Raw genomic sequence first — 16,553 nt, 5'->3', positions numbered from 1 at the left:
TCTTCATATTGGTCATTTTAACTGTAAAAGAACGTCTGAAACGAGTTTTCAACATAGTACTGGGATATGCACTTGATCAGAGTAGGAAAACACACTTTGTGTCACTGAGTGCATGAAACCAGCTTTCCTTCAGCAGGAGCGCCTTCAGCCTGTTTCTATCGCCTTTTCAGAGCAGAAAGCAACCGTTTGACAAGGAACATTGATTTTGAGTGAAATGAGTGCAATCGAGCATATGTGACATGAAACAATTTTCTAAGCATGGATTTTCATGTTTTCGAGCTTTTAACACATTTTCTTTCTATTGGTCATTTGAACTGTAAAAGCACGTCTGAAACGAGTTTTCAACATAGTACTGGGATATGCACTTGTTCAAAGTAGGAAAACACACTTTGTGTCACTGAGTGCATGAAACCAGCTTTCCTTCAGCAGGAGCGCCTTCAGCCTGTTTCTATCGCCTTTTCAGGGCAGAAAGCAACCTTTTGACAAGGAACATTGATTTTGAGTGAAATGAGTGCAATCGAGCATATGTGACATGAAACAACTTTCTAAGCATGGATTTTCATGTTTTCGAGCTTTTAACACATTTTCTTCATATTGGTCATTTTAACTGTAAAAGCACGTCTGAAACGAGTTTTCAACATAGTACTGGGATATGCACTTGATCAGAGTAGGAAAACACACTTTGTGTCACTGAGTGCATGAAACCAGCTTTCCATCAGCAGGAGCGCCTTCAGCCTGTTTCTATCGCCTTTTCAGGGCAGAAAGCAACCGTTTGACAAGGAACATTGATTTTGAGTGAAATGAGTGCAATCGAGCATATGTGACATGAAACAACTTTCTAAGCATGGATTTTCATGTTTTCGAGCTTTTAACACATTTTCTTCATATTGGTCATTTTAACTGTAAAAGCACGTCTGAAACGAGTTTTCAACATAGTACTGGGATATGCACTTGATCAGAGTAGGAAAACACACTTTGTGTCACTGAGTGCATGAAACCAGCTTTCCTTCAGCAGGAGCGCCTTCAGCCTGTTTCTATCGCCTTTTCAGGGCAGAAAGCAACCGTTTGACAAGGAACATTGATTTTGAGTGAAATGAGTGCATTCGAGCATATGTGACATGAAACAACTTTCTAAGCATAGATTTTCATGTTTTCGAGCTTTTAACACATTTTCTTCATATTGGTCATTTTAACTGTAAAAGCACGTCTGAAACGAGTTTTCAACATAGTACTGGGATATGCACTTGATCAGAGTAGGAAAACACACTTTGTGTCACTGAGTGCATGAAACCAGCTTTCCTTCAGCAGGAGCGCCTTCAGCCTGTTTCTATCGCCTTTTCAGGGCAGAAAGCAACCTTTTGACAAGGAACATTGATTTTGAGTGAAATGAGTGCAATCGAGCATATGTGACATGAAACAACTTTCTAAGCATGGATTTTCATGTTTTCGAGCTTTTAACACATTTTCTTCATATTGGTCATTTGAACTGTAAAAGCACGTCTGAAACGAGTTTTCAACATAGTACTGGGATATGCACTTGTTCAAAGTAGGAAAACACACTTTGTGTCACTGAGTGCATGAAACCAGCTTTCCTTCAGCAGGAGCGCCTTCAGCTTGTTTCTATCGCCTTTTCAGGGCAGAAAGCAACCGTTTGACAAGGAACATTGATTTTGAGTGAAATGAGTGCAATCGAGCATATGTGACATGAAACAACTTTCTAAGCATGGATTTTCATGTTTTCGAGCTTTTAACACATTTTCTTCATATTGGTCATTTGAACTGTAAAAGCACGTCTGAAACGAGTTTTCAACATAGTACTGGGATATGCACTTGTTCAAAGTGGGAATACACACTTTGTGTCACTGAGTGCATGAAACCAGCTTTCCATCAGCAGGAGCGCCTTCAGCCTGTTTCTATCGCCTTTTCAGGGCAGAAAGCAACCGTTTGACAAGGAACATTGATTTTGAGTGAAATGAGTGCAATCGAGCATATGTGACATGAAACAACTTTCTAAGCATGGATTTTCATGTTTTCGAGCTTTTAACACATTTTCTTCATATTGGTCATTTTAACTGTAAAAGCACGTCTGCAACGAGTTTTCAACATAGTACTGGGATATGCACTTGTTCAAAGTAGGAAAACACACTTTGTGTCACTGAGTGCATGAAACCAGCTTTCCTTCAGCAGGAGCGCCTTCAGCCTGTTTCTATCGCCTTTTCAGGGCAGAAAGCAACCTTTTGACAAGGAACATTGATTTTGAGTGAAATGAGTGCAATCGAGCATATGTGACATGAAACAACTTTCTAAGCATGGATTTTCATGTTTTCGAGCTTTTAACACATTTTCTTCATATTGGTCATTTTAACTGTAAAAGAACGTCTGAAACGAGTTTTCAACATAGTACTGGGATATGCACTTGATCAGAGTAGGAAAACACACTTTGTGTCACTGAGTGCATGAAACCAGCTTTCCTTCAGCAGGAGCGCCTTCAGCCTGTTTCTATCGCCTTTTCAGGGCAGAAAGCAACCTTTTGACAAGGAACATTGATTTTGAGTGAAATGAGTGCAATCGAGCATATGTGACATGAAACAACTTTCTAAGCATGGATTTTCATGTTTTCGAGCTTTTAACACATTTTCTTCATATTGGTCATTTGAACTGTAAAAGCACGTCTGAAACGAGTTTTCAACATAGTACTGGGATATGCACTTGTTCAAAGTAGGAAAACACACTTTGTGTCACTGAGTGCATGAAACCAGCTTTCCTTCAGCAGGAGCGCCTTCAGCTTGTTTCTATCGCCTTTTCAGGGCAGAAAGCAACCGTTTGACAAGGAACATTGATTTTGAGTGAAATGAGTGCAATCGAGCATATGTGACATGAAACAACTTTCTAAGCATGGATTTTCATGTTTTCGAGCTTTTAACACATTTTCTTCATATTGGTCATTTTAACTGTAAAAGCACGTCTGAAACGAGTTTTCAACATAGTACTGGGATATGCACTTGTTCAAAGTGGGAATACACACTTTGTGTCACTGAGTGCATGAAACCAGCTTTCCATCAGCAGGAGCGCCTTCAGCCTGTTTCTATCGCCTTTTCAGGGCAGAAAGCAACCGTTTGACAAGGAACATTGATTTTGAGTGAAATGAGTGCAATCGAGCATATGTGACATGAAACAACTTTCTAAGCATGGATTTTCATGTTTTCGAGCTTTTAACACATTTTCTTCATATTGGTCATTTTAACTGTAAAAGAACGTCTGAAACGAGTTTTCAACATAGTACTGGGATATGCACTTGATCAGAGTAGGAAAACACACTTTGTGTCACTGAGTGCATGAAACCAGCTTTCCTTCAGCAGGAGCGCCTACAGCCTGTTTCTATCGCCTTTTCAGAGCAGAAAGCAACCGTTTGACAAGGAACATTGATTTTGAGTGAAATGAGTGCAATCGAGCATATGTGACATGAAACAACTTTCTAAGCATGGATTTTCATGTTTTCGAGCTTTTAGCACATTTTCTTCATATTGGTCATTTTAACTGTAAAAGAACGTCTGAAACGAGTTTTCAACATAGTACTGGGATATGCACTTGATCAGAGTAGGAAAACACACTTTGTGTCACTGAGTGCATGAAACCAGCTTTCCTTCAGCAGGAGCGCCTTCAGCCTGTTTCTATCGCCTTTTCAGAGCAGAAAGCAACCGTTTGACAAGGAACATTGATTTTGAGTGAAATGAGTGCAATCGAGCATATGTGACATGAAACAATTTTCTAAGCATGGATTTTCATGTTTTCGAGCTTTTAACACATTTTCTTTCTATTGGTCATTTGAACTGTAAAAGCACGTCTGAAACGAGTTTTCAACATAGTACTGGGATATGCACTTGTTCAAAGTAGGAAAACACACTTTGTGTCACTGAGTGCATGAAACCAGCTTTCCTTCAGCAGGAGCGCCTTCAGCTTGTTTCTATCGCCTTTTCAGGGCAGAAAGCAACCGTTTGACAAGGAACATTGATTTTGAGTGAAATGAGTGCAATCGAGCATATGTGACATGAAACAACTTTCTAAGCATGGATTTTCATGTTTTCGAGCTTTTAACACATTTTCTTCATATTGGTCATTTTAACTGTAAAAGCACGTCTGAAACGAGTTTTCAACATAGTACTGGGATATGCACTTGTTCAAAGTGGGAATACACACTTTGTGTCACTGAGTGCATGAAACCAGCTTTCCATCAGCAGGAGCGCCTTCAGCCTGTTTCTATCGCCTTTTCAGGGCAGAAAGCAACCGTTTGACAAGGAACATTGATTTTGAGTGAAATGAGTGCAATCGAGCATATGTGACATGAAACAACTTTCTAAGCATGGATTTTCATGTTTTCGAGCTTTTAACACATTTTCTTCATATTGGTCATTTTAACTGTAAAAGCACGTCTGCAACGAGTTTTCAACATAGTACTGGGATATGCACTTGTTCAAAGTAGGAAAACACACTTTGTGTCACTGAGTGCATGAAACCAGCTTTCCTTCAGCAGGAGCGCCTTCAGCCTGTTTCTATCGCCTTTTCAGGGCAGAAAGCAACCTTTTGACAAGGAACATTGATTTTGAGTGAAATGAGTGCAATCGAGCATATGTGACATGAAACAACTTTCTAAGCATGGATTTTCATGTTTTCGAGCTTTTAACACATTTTCTTCATATTGGTCATTTGAACTGTAAAAGCACGTCTGAAACGAGTTTTCAACATAGTACTGGGATATGCACTTGTTCAAAGTAGGAAAACACACTTTGTGTCACTGAGTGCATGAAACCAGCTTTCCTTCAGCAGGAGCGCCTTCAACCTGTTTCTATCGCCTTTTCAGGGCAGAAAGCAACCTTTTGACAAGGAACATTGATTTTGAGTGAAATGAGTGCAATCGAGCATATGTGACATGAAACAACTTTCTAAGCATGGATTTTCATGTTTTCGAGCTTTTAACACATTTTCTTCATATTGGTCATTTTAACTGTAAAAGCACGTCTGAAACGAGTTTTCAACATAGTACTGGGATATGCACTTGATCAGAGTAGGAAAACACACTTTGTGTCACTGAGTGCATGAAACCAGCTTTCCATCAGCAGGAGCGCCTTCAGCCTGTTTCTATCGCCTTTTCAGGGCAGAAAGCAACCGTTTGACAAGGAACATTGATTTTGAGTGAAATGAGTGCAATCGAGCATATGTGACATGAAACAACTTTCTAAGCATGGATTTTCATGTTTTCGAGCTTTTAACACATTTTCTTCATATTGGTCATTTTAACTGTAAAAGCACGTCTGAAACGAGTTTTCAACATAGTACTGGGATATGCACTTGATCAGAGTAGGAAAACACACTTTGTGTCACTGAGTGCATGAAACCAGCTTTCCTTCAGCAGGAGCGCCTTCAGCCTGTTTCTATCGCCTTTTCAGGGCAGAAAGCAACCGTTTGACAAGGAACATTGATTTTGAGTGAAATGAGTGCATTCGAGCATATGTGACATGAAACAACTTTCTAAGCATAGATTTTCATGTTTTCGAGCTTTTAACACATTTTCTTCATATTGGTCATTTTAACTGTAAAAGCACGTCTGAAACGAGTTTTCAACATAGTACTGGGATATGCACTTGATCAGAGTAGGAAAACACACTTTGTGTCACTGAGTGCATGAAACCAGCTTTCCTTCAGCAGGAGCCCCTTCAGCCTGTTTCTATCGCCTTTTCAGGGCAGAAAGCAACCTTTTGACAAGGAACATTGATTTTGAGTGAAATGAGTGCAATCGAGCATATGTGACATGAAACAACTTTCTAAGCATGGATTTTCATGTTTTCGAGCTTTTAACACATTTTCTTCATATTGGTCATTTGAACTGTAAAAGCACGTCTGAAACGAGTTTTCAACATAGTACTGGGATATGCACTTGTTCAAAGTAGGAAAACACACTTTGTGTCACTGAGTGCATGAAACCAGCTTTCCTTCAGCAGGAGCGCCTTCAGCTTGTTTCTATCGCCTTTTCAGGGCAGAAAGCAACCGTTTGACAAGGAACATTGATTTTGAGTGAAATGAGTGCAATCGAGCATATGTGACATGAAACAACTTTCTAAGCATGGATTTTCATGTTTTCGAGCTTTTAACACATTTTCTTCATATTGGTCATTTTAACTGTAAAAGCACGTCTGAAACGAGTTTTCAACATAGTACTGGGATATGCACTTGTTCAAAGTGGGAATACACACTTTGTGTCACTGAGTGCATGAAACCAGCTTTCCATCAGCAGGAGCGCCTTCAGCCTGTTTCTATCGCCTTTTCAGGGCAGAAAGCAACCGTTTGACAAGGAACATTGATTTTGAGTGAAATGAGTGCAATCGAGCATATGTGACATGAAACAACTTTCTAAGCATGGATTTTCATGTTTTCGAGCTTTTAACACATTTTCTTCATATTGGTCATTTTAACTGTAAAAGAACGTCTGAAACGAGTTTTCAACATAGTACTGGGATATGCACTTGATCAGAGTAGGAAAACACACTTTGTGTCACTGAGTGCATGAAACCAGCTTTCCTTCAGCAGGAGCGCCTTCAGCCTGTTTCTATCGCCTTTTCAGAGCAGAAAGCAACCGTTTGACAAGGAACATTGATTTTGAGTGAAATGAGTGCAATCGAGCATATGTGACATGAAACAACTTTCTAAGCATGGATTTTCATGTTTTCGAGCTTTTAACACATTTTCTTCATATTGGTCATTTTAACTGTAAAAGCACGTCTGAAACGAGTTTTCAACATAGTACTGGGATATGCACTTGTTCAAAGTGGGAATACACACTTTGTGTCACTGAGTGCATGAAACCAGCTTTCCATCAGCAGGAGCGCCTTCAGCCTGTTTCTATCGCCTTTTCAGGGCAGAAAGCAACCGTTTGACAAGGAACATTGATTTTGAGTGAAATGAGTGCAATCGAGCATATGTGACATGAAACAACTTTCTAAGCATGGATTTTCATGTTTTCGAGCTTTTAACACATTTTCTTCATATTGGTCATTTTAACTGTAAAAGAACGTCTGAAACGAGTTTTCAACATAGTACTGGGATATGCACTTGATCAGAGTAGGAAAACACACTTTGTGTCACTGAGTGCATGAAACCAGCTTTCCTTCAGCAGGAGCGCCTTCAGCCTGTTTCTATCGCCTTTTCAGAGCAGAAAGCAACCGTTTGACAAGGAACATTGATTTTGAGTGAAATGAGTGCAATCGAGCATATGTGACATGAAACAACTTTCTAAGCATGGATTTTCATGTTTTCGAGCTTTTAACACATTTTCTTCATATTGGTCATTTTAACTGTAAAAGCACGTCTGAAACGAGTTTTCAACATAGTACTGGGATATGCACTTGATCAGAGTAGGAAAACACACTTTGTGTCACTGAGTGCATGAAACCAGCTTTCCTTCAGCAGGAGCGCCTTCAGCCTGTTTCTATCGCCTTTTCAGGGCAGAAAGCAACCTTTTGACAAGGAACATTGATTTTGAGTGAAATGAGTGCAATCGAGCATATGTGACATGAAACAACTTTCTAAGCATGGATTTTCATGTTTTCGAGCTTTTAACACATTTTCTTCATATTGGTCATTTGAACTGTAAAAGCACGTCTGAAACGAGTTTTCAACATAGTACTGGGATATGCACTTGTTCAAAGTAGGAAAACACACTTTGTGTCACTGAGTGCATGAAACCAGCTTTCCTTCAGCAGGAGCGCCTTCAGCTTGTTTCTATCGCCTTTTCAGGGCAGAAAGCAACCGTTTGACAAGGAACATTGATTTTGAGTGAAATGAGTGCAATCGAGCATATGTGACATGAAACAACTTTCTAAGCATGGATTTTCATGTTTTCGAGCTTTTAACACATTTTCTTCATATTGGTCATTTTAACTGTAAAAGCACGTCTGAAACGAGTTTTCAACATAGTACTGGGATATGCACTTGTTCAAAGTGGGAATACACACTTTGTGTCACTGAGTGCATGAAACCAGCTTTCCATCAGCAGGAGCGCCTTCAGCTTGTTTCTATCGCCTTTTCAGGGCAGAAAGCAACCGTTTGACAAGGAACATTGATTTTGAGTGAAATGAGTGCAATCGAGCATATGTGACATGAAACAACTTTCTAAGCATGGATTTTCATGTTTTCGAGCTTTTAACACATTTTCTTCATATTGGTCATTTGAACTGTAAAAGCACGTCTGCAACGAGTTTTCAACATAGTACTGGGATATGCACTTGTTCAAAGTAGGAAAACACACTTTGTGTCACTGAGTGCATGAAACCAGCTTTCCTTCAGCAGGAGCGCCTTCAGCCTGTTTCTATCGCCTTTTCAGGGCAGAAAGCAACCTTTTGACAAGGAACATTGATTTTGAGTGAAATGAGTGCAATCGAGCATATGTGACATGAAACAACTTTCTAAGCATGGATTTTCATGTTTTCGAGCTTTTAACACATTTTCTTCATATTGGTCATTTTAACTGTAAAAGAACGTCTGAAACGAGTTTTCAACATAGTACTGGGATATGCACTTGATCAGAGTAGGAAAACACACTTTGTGTCACTGAGTGCATGAAACCAGCTTTCCTTCAGCAGGAGCGCCTTCAGCCTGTTTCTATCGCCTTTTCAGGGCAGAAAGCAACCTTTTGACAAGGAACATTGATTTTGAGTGAAATGAGTGCAATCGAGCATATGTGACATGAAACAACTTTCTAAGCATGGATTTTCATGTTTTCGAGCTTTTAACACATTTTCTTCATATTGGTCATTTGAACTGTAAAAGCACGTCTGAAACGAGTTTTCAACATAGTACTGGGATATGCACTTGTTCAAAGTAGGAAAACACACTTTGTGTCACTGAGTACATGAAACCAGCTTTCCTTCAGCAGGAGCGCCTTCAGCTTGTTTCTATCACCTTTTCAGGGCAGAAAGCAACCGTTTGACAAGGAACATTGATTTTGAGTGAAATGAGTGCATTCGAGCATATGTGACATGAAACAACTTTCTAAGCATAGATTTTCATGTTTTCGAGCTTTTAACACATTTTCTTCATATTGGTCATTTTAACTGTAAAAGCACGTCTGAAACGAGTTTTCAACATAGTACTGGGATATGCACTTGATCAGAGTAGGAAAACACACTTTGTGTCACTGAGTGCATGAAACCAGCTTTCCTTCAGCAGGAGCGCCTTCAGCCTGTTTCTATCGCCTTTTCAGGGCAGAAAGCAACCTTTTGACAAGGAACATTGATTTTGAGTGAAATGAGTGCAATCGAGCATATGTGACATGAAACAACTTTCTAAGCATGGATTTTCATGTTTTCGAGCTTTTAACACATTTTCTTCATATTGGTCATTTGAACTGTAAAAGCACGTCTGAAACGAGTTTTCAACATAGTACTGGGATATGCACTTGTTCAAAGTAGGAAAACACACTTTGTGTCACTGAGTGCATGAAACCAGCTTTCCTTCAGCAGGAGCGCCTTCAGCTTGTTTCTATCGCCTTTTCAGGGCAGAAAGCAACCGTTTGACAAGGAACATTGATTTTGAGTGAAATGAGTGCAATCGAGCATATGTGACATGAAACAACTTTCTAAGCATGGATTTTCATGTTTTCGAGCTTTTAACACATTTTCTTCATATTGGTCATTTTAACTGTAAAAGCACGTCTGAAACGAGTTTTCAACATAGTACTGGGATATGCACTTGTTCAAAGTGGGAATACACACTTTGTGTCACTGAGTGCATGAAACCAGCTTTCCATCAGCAGGAGCGCCTTCAGCCTGTTTCTATCGCCTTTTCAGGGCAGAAAGCAACCGTTTGACAAGGAACATTGATTTTGAGTGAAATGAGTGCAATCGAGCATATGTGACATGAAACAACTTTCTAAGCATGGATTTTCATGTTTTCGAGCTTTTAACACATTTTCTTCATATTGGTCATTTTAACTGTAAAAGAACGTCTGAAACGAGTTTTCAACATAGTACTGGGATATGCACTTGATCAGAGTAGGAAAACACACTTTGTGTCACTGAGTGCATGAAACCAGCTTTCCTTCAGCAGGAGCGCCTACAGCCTGTTTCTATCGCCTTTTCAGAGCAGAAAGCAAGCGTTTGACAAGGAACATTGATTTTGAGTGAAATGAGTGCAATCGAGCATATGTGACATGAAACAACTTTCTAAGCATGGATTTTCATGTTTTCGAGCTTTTAGCACATTTTCTTCATATTGGTCATTTTAACTGTAAAAGAACGTCTGAAACGAGTTTTCAACATAGTACTGGGATATGCACTTGATCAGAGTAGGAAAACACACTTTGTGTCACTGAGTGCATGAAACCAGCTTTCCTTCAGCAGGAGCGCCTTCAGCCTGTTTCTATCGCCTTTTCAGAGCAGAAAGCAACCGTTTGACAAGGAACATTGATTTTGAGTGAAATGAGTGCAATCGAGCATATGTGACATGAAACAATTTTCTAAGCATGGATTTTCATGTTTTCGAGCTTTTAACACATTTTCTTTCTATTGGTCATTTGAACTGTAAAAGCACGTCTGAAACGAGTTTTCAACATAGTACTGGGATATGCACTTGTTCAAAGTAGGAAAACACACTTTGTGTCACTGAGTGCATGAAACCAGCTTTCCTTCAGCAGGAGCGCCTTCAGCTTGTTTCTATCGCCTTTTCAGGGCAGAAAGCAACCGTTTGACAAGGAACATTGATTTTGAGTGAAATGAGTGCAATCGAGCATATGTGACATGAAACAACTTTCTAAGCATGGATTTTCATGTTTTCGAGCTTTTAACACATTTTCTTCATATTGGTCATTTTAACTGTAAAAGCACGTCTGAAACGAGTTTTCAACATAGTACTGGGATATGCACTTGTTCAAAGTGGGAATACACACTTTGTGTCACTGAGTGCATGAAACCAGCTTTCCATCAGCAGGAGCGCCTTCAGCCTGTTTCTATCGCCTTTTCAGGGCAGAAAGCAACCGTTTGACAAGGAACATTGATTTTGAGTGAAATGAGTGCATTCGAGCATATGTGACATGAAACAACTTTCTAAGCATAGATTTTCATGTTTTCGAGCTTTTAACACATTTTCTTCATATTGGTCATTTTAACTGTAAAAGCACGTCTGAAACGAGTTTTCAACATAGTACTGGGATATGCACTTGTTCAAAGTGGGAATACACACTTTGTGTCACTGAGTGCATGAAACCAGCTTTCCATCAGCAGGAGCGCCTTCAGCCTGTTTCTATCGCCTTTTCAGGGCAGAAAGCAACCGTTTGACAAGGAACATTGATTTTGAGTGAAATGAGTGCAATCGAGCATATGTGACATGAAACAACTTTCTAAGCATGGATTTTCATGTTTTCGAGCTTTTAACACATTTTCTTCATATTGGTCATTTTAACTGTAAAAGCACGTCTGCAACGAGTTTTCAACATAGTACTGGGATATGCACTTGTTCAAAGTAGGAAAACACACTTTGTGTCACTGAGTGCATGAAACCAGCTTTCCTTCAGCAGGAGCGCCTTCAGCCTGTTTCTATCGCCTTTTCAGGGCAGAAAGCAACCGTTTGACAAGGAACATTGATTTTGAGTGAAATGAGTGCAATCGAGCATATGTGACATGAAACAACTTTCTAAGCATGGATTTTCATGTTTTCGAGCTTTTAACACATTTTCTTCATATTGGTCATTTTAACTGTAAAAGCACGTCTGAAACGAGTTTTCAACATAGTACTGGGATATGCACTTGATCAGAGTAGGAAAACACACTTTGTGTCACTGAGTGCATGAAACCAGCTTTCCATCAGCAGGAGCGCCTTCAGCCTGTTTCTATCGCCTTTTCAGGGCAGAAAGCAACCGTTTGACAAGGAACATTGATTTTGAGTGAAATGAGTGCAATCGAGCATATGTGACATGAAACAACTTTCTAAGCATGGATTTTCATGTTTTCGAGCTTTTAACACATTTTCTTCATATTGGTCATTTTAACTGTAAAAGCACGTCTGAAACGAGTTTTCAACATAGTACTGGGATATGCACTTGATCAGAGTAGGAAAACACACTTTGTGTCACTGAGTGCATGAAACCAGCTTTCCTTCAGCAGGAGCGCCTTCAGCCTGTTTCTATCGCCTTTTCAGGGCAGAAAGCAACCGTTTGACAAGGAACATTGATTTTGAGTGAAATGAGTGCATTCGAGCATATGTGACATGAAACAACTTTCTAAGCATAGATTTTCATGTTTTCGAGCTTTTAACACATTTTCTTCATATTGGTCATTTTAACTGTAAAAGCACGTCTGAAACGAGTTTTCAACATAGTACTGTGATATGCACTTGATCAGAGTAGGAAAACACACTTTGTGTCACTGAGTGCATGAAACCAGCTTTCCTTCAGCAGGAGCGCCTTCAGCCTGTTTCTATCGCCTTTTCAGGGCAGAAAGCAACCTTTTGACAAGGAACATTGATTTTGAGTGAAATGAGTGCAATCGAGCATATGTGACATGAAACAACTTTCTAAGCATGGATTTTCATGTTTTCGAGCTTTTAACACATTTTCTTCATATTGGTCATTTGAACTGTAAAAGCACGTCTGAAACGAGTTTTCAACATAGTACTGGGATATGCACTTGTTCAAAGTAGGAAAACACACTTTGTGTCACTGAGTGCATGAAACCAGCTTTCCTTCAGCAGGAGCGCCTTCAGCCTGTTTCTATCGCCTTTTCAGGGCAGAAAGCAACCTTTTGACAAGGAACATTGATTTTGAGTGAAATGAGTGCAATCGAGCATATGTGACATGAAACAACTTTCTAAGCATGGATTTTCATGTTTTCGAGCTTTTAACACATTTTCTTCATATTGGTCATTTTAACTGTAAAAGAACGTCTGAAACGAGTTTTCAACATAGTACTGGGATATGCACTTGATCAGAGTAGGAAAACACACTTTGTGTCACTGAGTGCATGAAACCAGCTTTCCTTCAGCAGGAGCGCCTTCAGCCTGTTTCTATCGCCTTTTCAGGGCAGAAAGCAACCTTTTGACAAGGAACATTGATTTTGAGTGAAATGAGTGCAATCGAGCATATGTGACATGAAACAACTTTCTAAGCATGGATTTTCATGTTTTCGAGCTTTTAACACATTTTCTTCATATTGGTCATTTGAACTGTAAAAGCACGTCTGAAACGAGTTTTCAACATAGTACTGGGATATGCACTTGTTCAAAGTAGGAAAACACACTTTGTGTCACTGAGTGCATGAAACCAGCTTTCCTTCAGCAGGAGCGCCTTCAGCTTGTTTCTATCGCCTTTTCAGGGCAGAAAGCAACCGTTTGACAAGGAACATTGATTTTGAGTGAAATGAGTGCAATCGAGCATATGTGACATGAAACAACTTTCTAAGCATGGATTTTCATGTTTTCGAGCTTTTAACACATTTTCTTCATATTGGTCATTTTAACTGTAAAAGCACGTCTGAAACGAGTTTTCAACATAGTACTGGGATATGCACTTGTTCAAAGTGGGAATACACACTTTGTGTCACTGAGTGCATGAAACCAGCTTTCCATCAGCAGGAGCGCCTTCAGCCTGTTTCTATCGCCTTTTCAGGGCAGAAAGCAACCGTTTGACAAGGAACATTGATTTTGAGTGAAATGAGTGCAATCGAGCATATGTGACATGAAACAACTTTCTAAGCATGGATTTTCATGTTTTCGAGCTTTTAACACATTTTCTTCATATTGGTCATTTTAACTGTAAAAGAACATCTGAAACGAGTTTTCAACATAGTACTGGGATATGCACTTGATCAGAGTAGGAAAACACACTTTGTGTCACTGAGTGCATGAAACCAGCTTTCCTTCAGCAGGAGCGCCTACAGCCTGTTTCTATCGCCTTTTCAGAGCAGAAAGCAACCGTTTGACAAGGAACATTGATTTTGAGTGAAATGAGTGCAATCGAGCATATGTGACATGAAACAACTTTCTAAGCATGGATTTTCATGTTTTCGAGCTTTTAACACATTTTCTTCATATTGGTCATTTTAACTGTAAAAGCACGTCTGCAACGAGTTTTCAACATAGTACTGGGATATGCACTTGTTCAAAGTAGGAAAACACACTTTGTGTCACTGAGTGCATGAAACCAGCTTTCCTTCAGCAGGAGCGCCTTCAGCCTGTTTCTATCGCCTTTTCAGGGCAGAAAGCAACCTTTTGACAAGGAACATTGATTTTGAGTGAAATGAGTGCAATCGAGCATATGTGACATGAAACAACTTTCTAAGCATGGATTTTCATGTTTTCGAGCTTTTAACACATTTTCTTCATATTGGTCATTTTAACTGTAAAAGCACGTCTGCAACGAGTTTTCAACATAGTACTGGGATATGCACTTGTTCAAAGTAGGAAAACACACTTTGTGTCACTGAGTGCATGAAACCAGCTTTCCTTCAGCAGGAGCGCCTTCAGCCTGTTTCTATCGCCTTTTCAGGGCAGAAAGCAACCTTTTGACAAGGAACATTGATTTTGAGTGAAATGAGTGCAATCGAGCATATGTGACATGAAACAACTTTCTAAGCATGGATTTTCATGTTTTCGAGCTTTTAACACATTTTCTTCATATTGGTCATTTTAACTGTAAAAGCACGTCTGAAACGAGTTTTCAACATAGTACTGGGATATGCACTTGATCAGAGTAGGAAAACACACTTTGTGTCACTGAGTGCATGAAACCAGCTTTCCATCAGCAGGAGCGCCTTCAGCCTGTTTCTATCGCCTTTTCAGGGCAGAAAGCAACCGTTTGACAAGGAACATTGATTTTGAGTGAAATGAGTGCAATCGAGCATATGTGACATGAAACAACTTTCTAAGCATGGATTTTCATGTTTTCGAGCTTTTAACACATTTTCTTCATATTGGTCATTTTAACTGTAAAAGCACGTCTGAAACGAGTTTTCAACATAGTACTGGGATATGCACTTGATCAGAGTAGGAAAACACACTTTGTGTCACTGAGTGCATGAAACCAGCTTTCCTTCAGCAGGAGCGCCTTCAGCCTGTTTCTATCGCCTTTTCAGGGCAGAAAGCAACCGTTTGACAAGGAACATTGATTTTGAGTGAAATGAGTGCATTCGAGCATATGTGACATGAAACAACTTTCTAAGCATAGATTTTCATGTTTTCGAGCTTTTAACACATTTTCTTCATATTGGTCATTTTAACTGTAAAAGCACGTCTGAAACGAGTTTTCAACATAGTACTGGGATATGCACTTGATCAGAGTAGGAAAACACACTTTGTGTCACTGAGTGCATGAAACCAGCTTTCCTTCAGCAGGAGCGCCTTCAGCCTGTTTCTATCGCCTTTTCAGGGCAGAAAGCAACCTTTTGACAAGGAACATTGATTTTGAGTGAAATGAGTGCAATCGAGCATATGTGACATGAAACAACTTTCTAAGCATGGATTTTCATGTTTTCGAGCTTTTAACACATTTTCTTCATATTGGTCATTTGAACTGTAAAAGCACGTCTGAAACGAGTTTTCAACATAGTACTGGGATATGCACTTGTTCAAAGTAGGAAAACACACTTTGTGTCACTGAGTGCATGAAACCAGCTTTCCTTCAGCAGGAGCGCCTTCAGCTTGTTTCTATCGCCTTTTCAGGGCAGAAAGCAACCGTTTGACAAGGAACATTGATTTTGAGTGAAATGAGTGCAATCGAGCATATGTGACATGAAACAACTTTCTAAGCATGGATTTTCATGTTTTCGAGCTTTTAACACATTTTCTTCATATTGGTCATTTGAACTGTAAAAGCACGTCTGAAACGAGTTTTCAACATAGTACTGGGATATGCACTTGTTCAAAGTGGGAATACACACTTTGTGTCACTGAGTGCATGAAACCAGCTTTCCATCAGCAGGAGCGCCTTCAGCCTGTTTCTATCGCCTTTTCAGGGCAGAAAGCAACCGTTTGACAAGGAACATTGATTTTGAGTGAAATGAGTGCAATCGAGCATATGTGACATGAAACAACTTTCTAAGCATGGATTTTCATGTTTTCGAGCTTTTAACACATTTTCTTCATATTGGTCATTTGAACTGTAAAAGCACGTCTGAAACGAGTTTTCAACATAGTACTGGGATATGCACTTGTTCAAAGTGGGAATACACACTTTGTGTCACTGAGTGCATGAAACCAGCTTTCCATCAGCAGGAGCGCCTTCAGCCTGTTTCTATCGCCTTTTCAGGGCAGAAAGCAACCGTTTGACAAGGAACATTGATTTTGAGTGAAATGAGTGCAATCGAGCATATGTGACATGAAACAACTTTCTAAGCATGGATTTTCATGTTTTCGAGCTTTTAACACATTTTCTTCATATTGGTCATTTTAACTGTAAAAGCACGTCTGAAACGAGTTTTCAACATAGTACTGGGATATGCACTTGATCAGAGTAGGAAAACACACTTTGTGTCACTGAGTGCATGAAACCAGCTTTCCTTCAGCAGGAGCGCCTT

This window comes from Neoarius graeffei, chromosome 2 (assembly GCF_027579695.1).
Source record: "Neoarius graeffei isolate fNeoGra1 chromosome 2, fNeoGra1.pri, whole genome shotgun sequence".
NCBI classification, from domain to species: domain Eukaryota; kingdom Metazoa; phylum Chordata; class Actinopteri; order Siluriformes; family Ariidae; genus Neoarius; species Neoarius graeffei.
The sequence above is the reverse complement of the archived record's forward strand: the minus strand, read 5'-3'. Positions refer to the sequence as shown.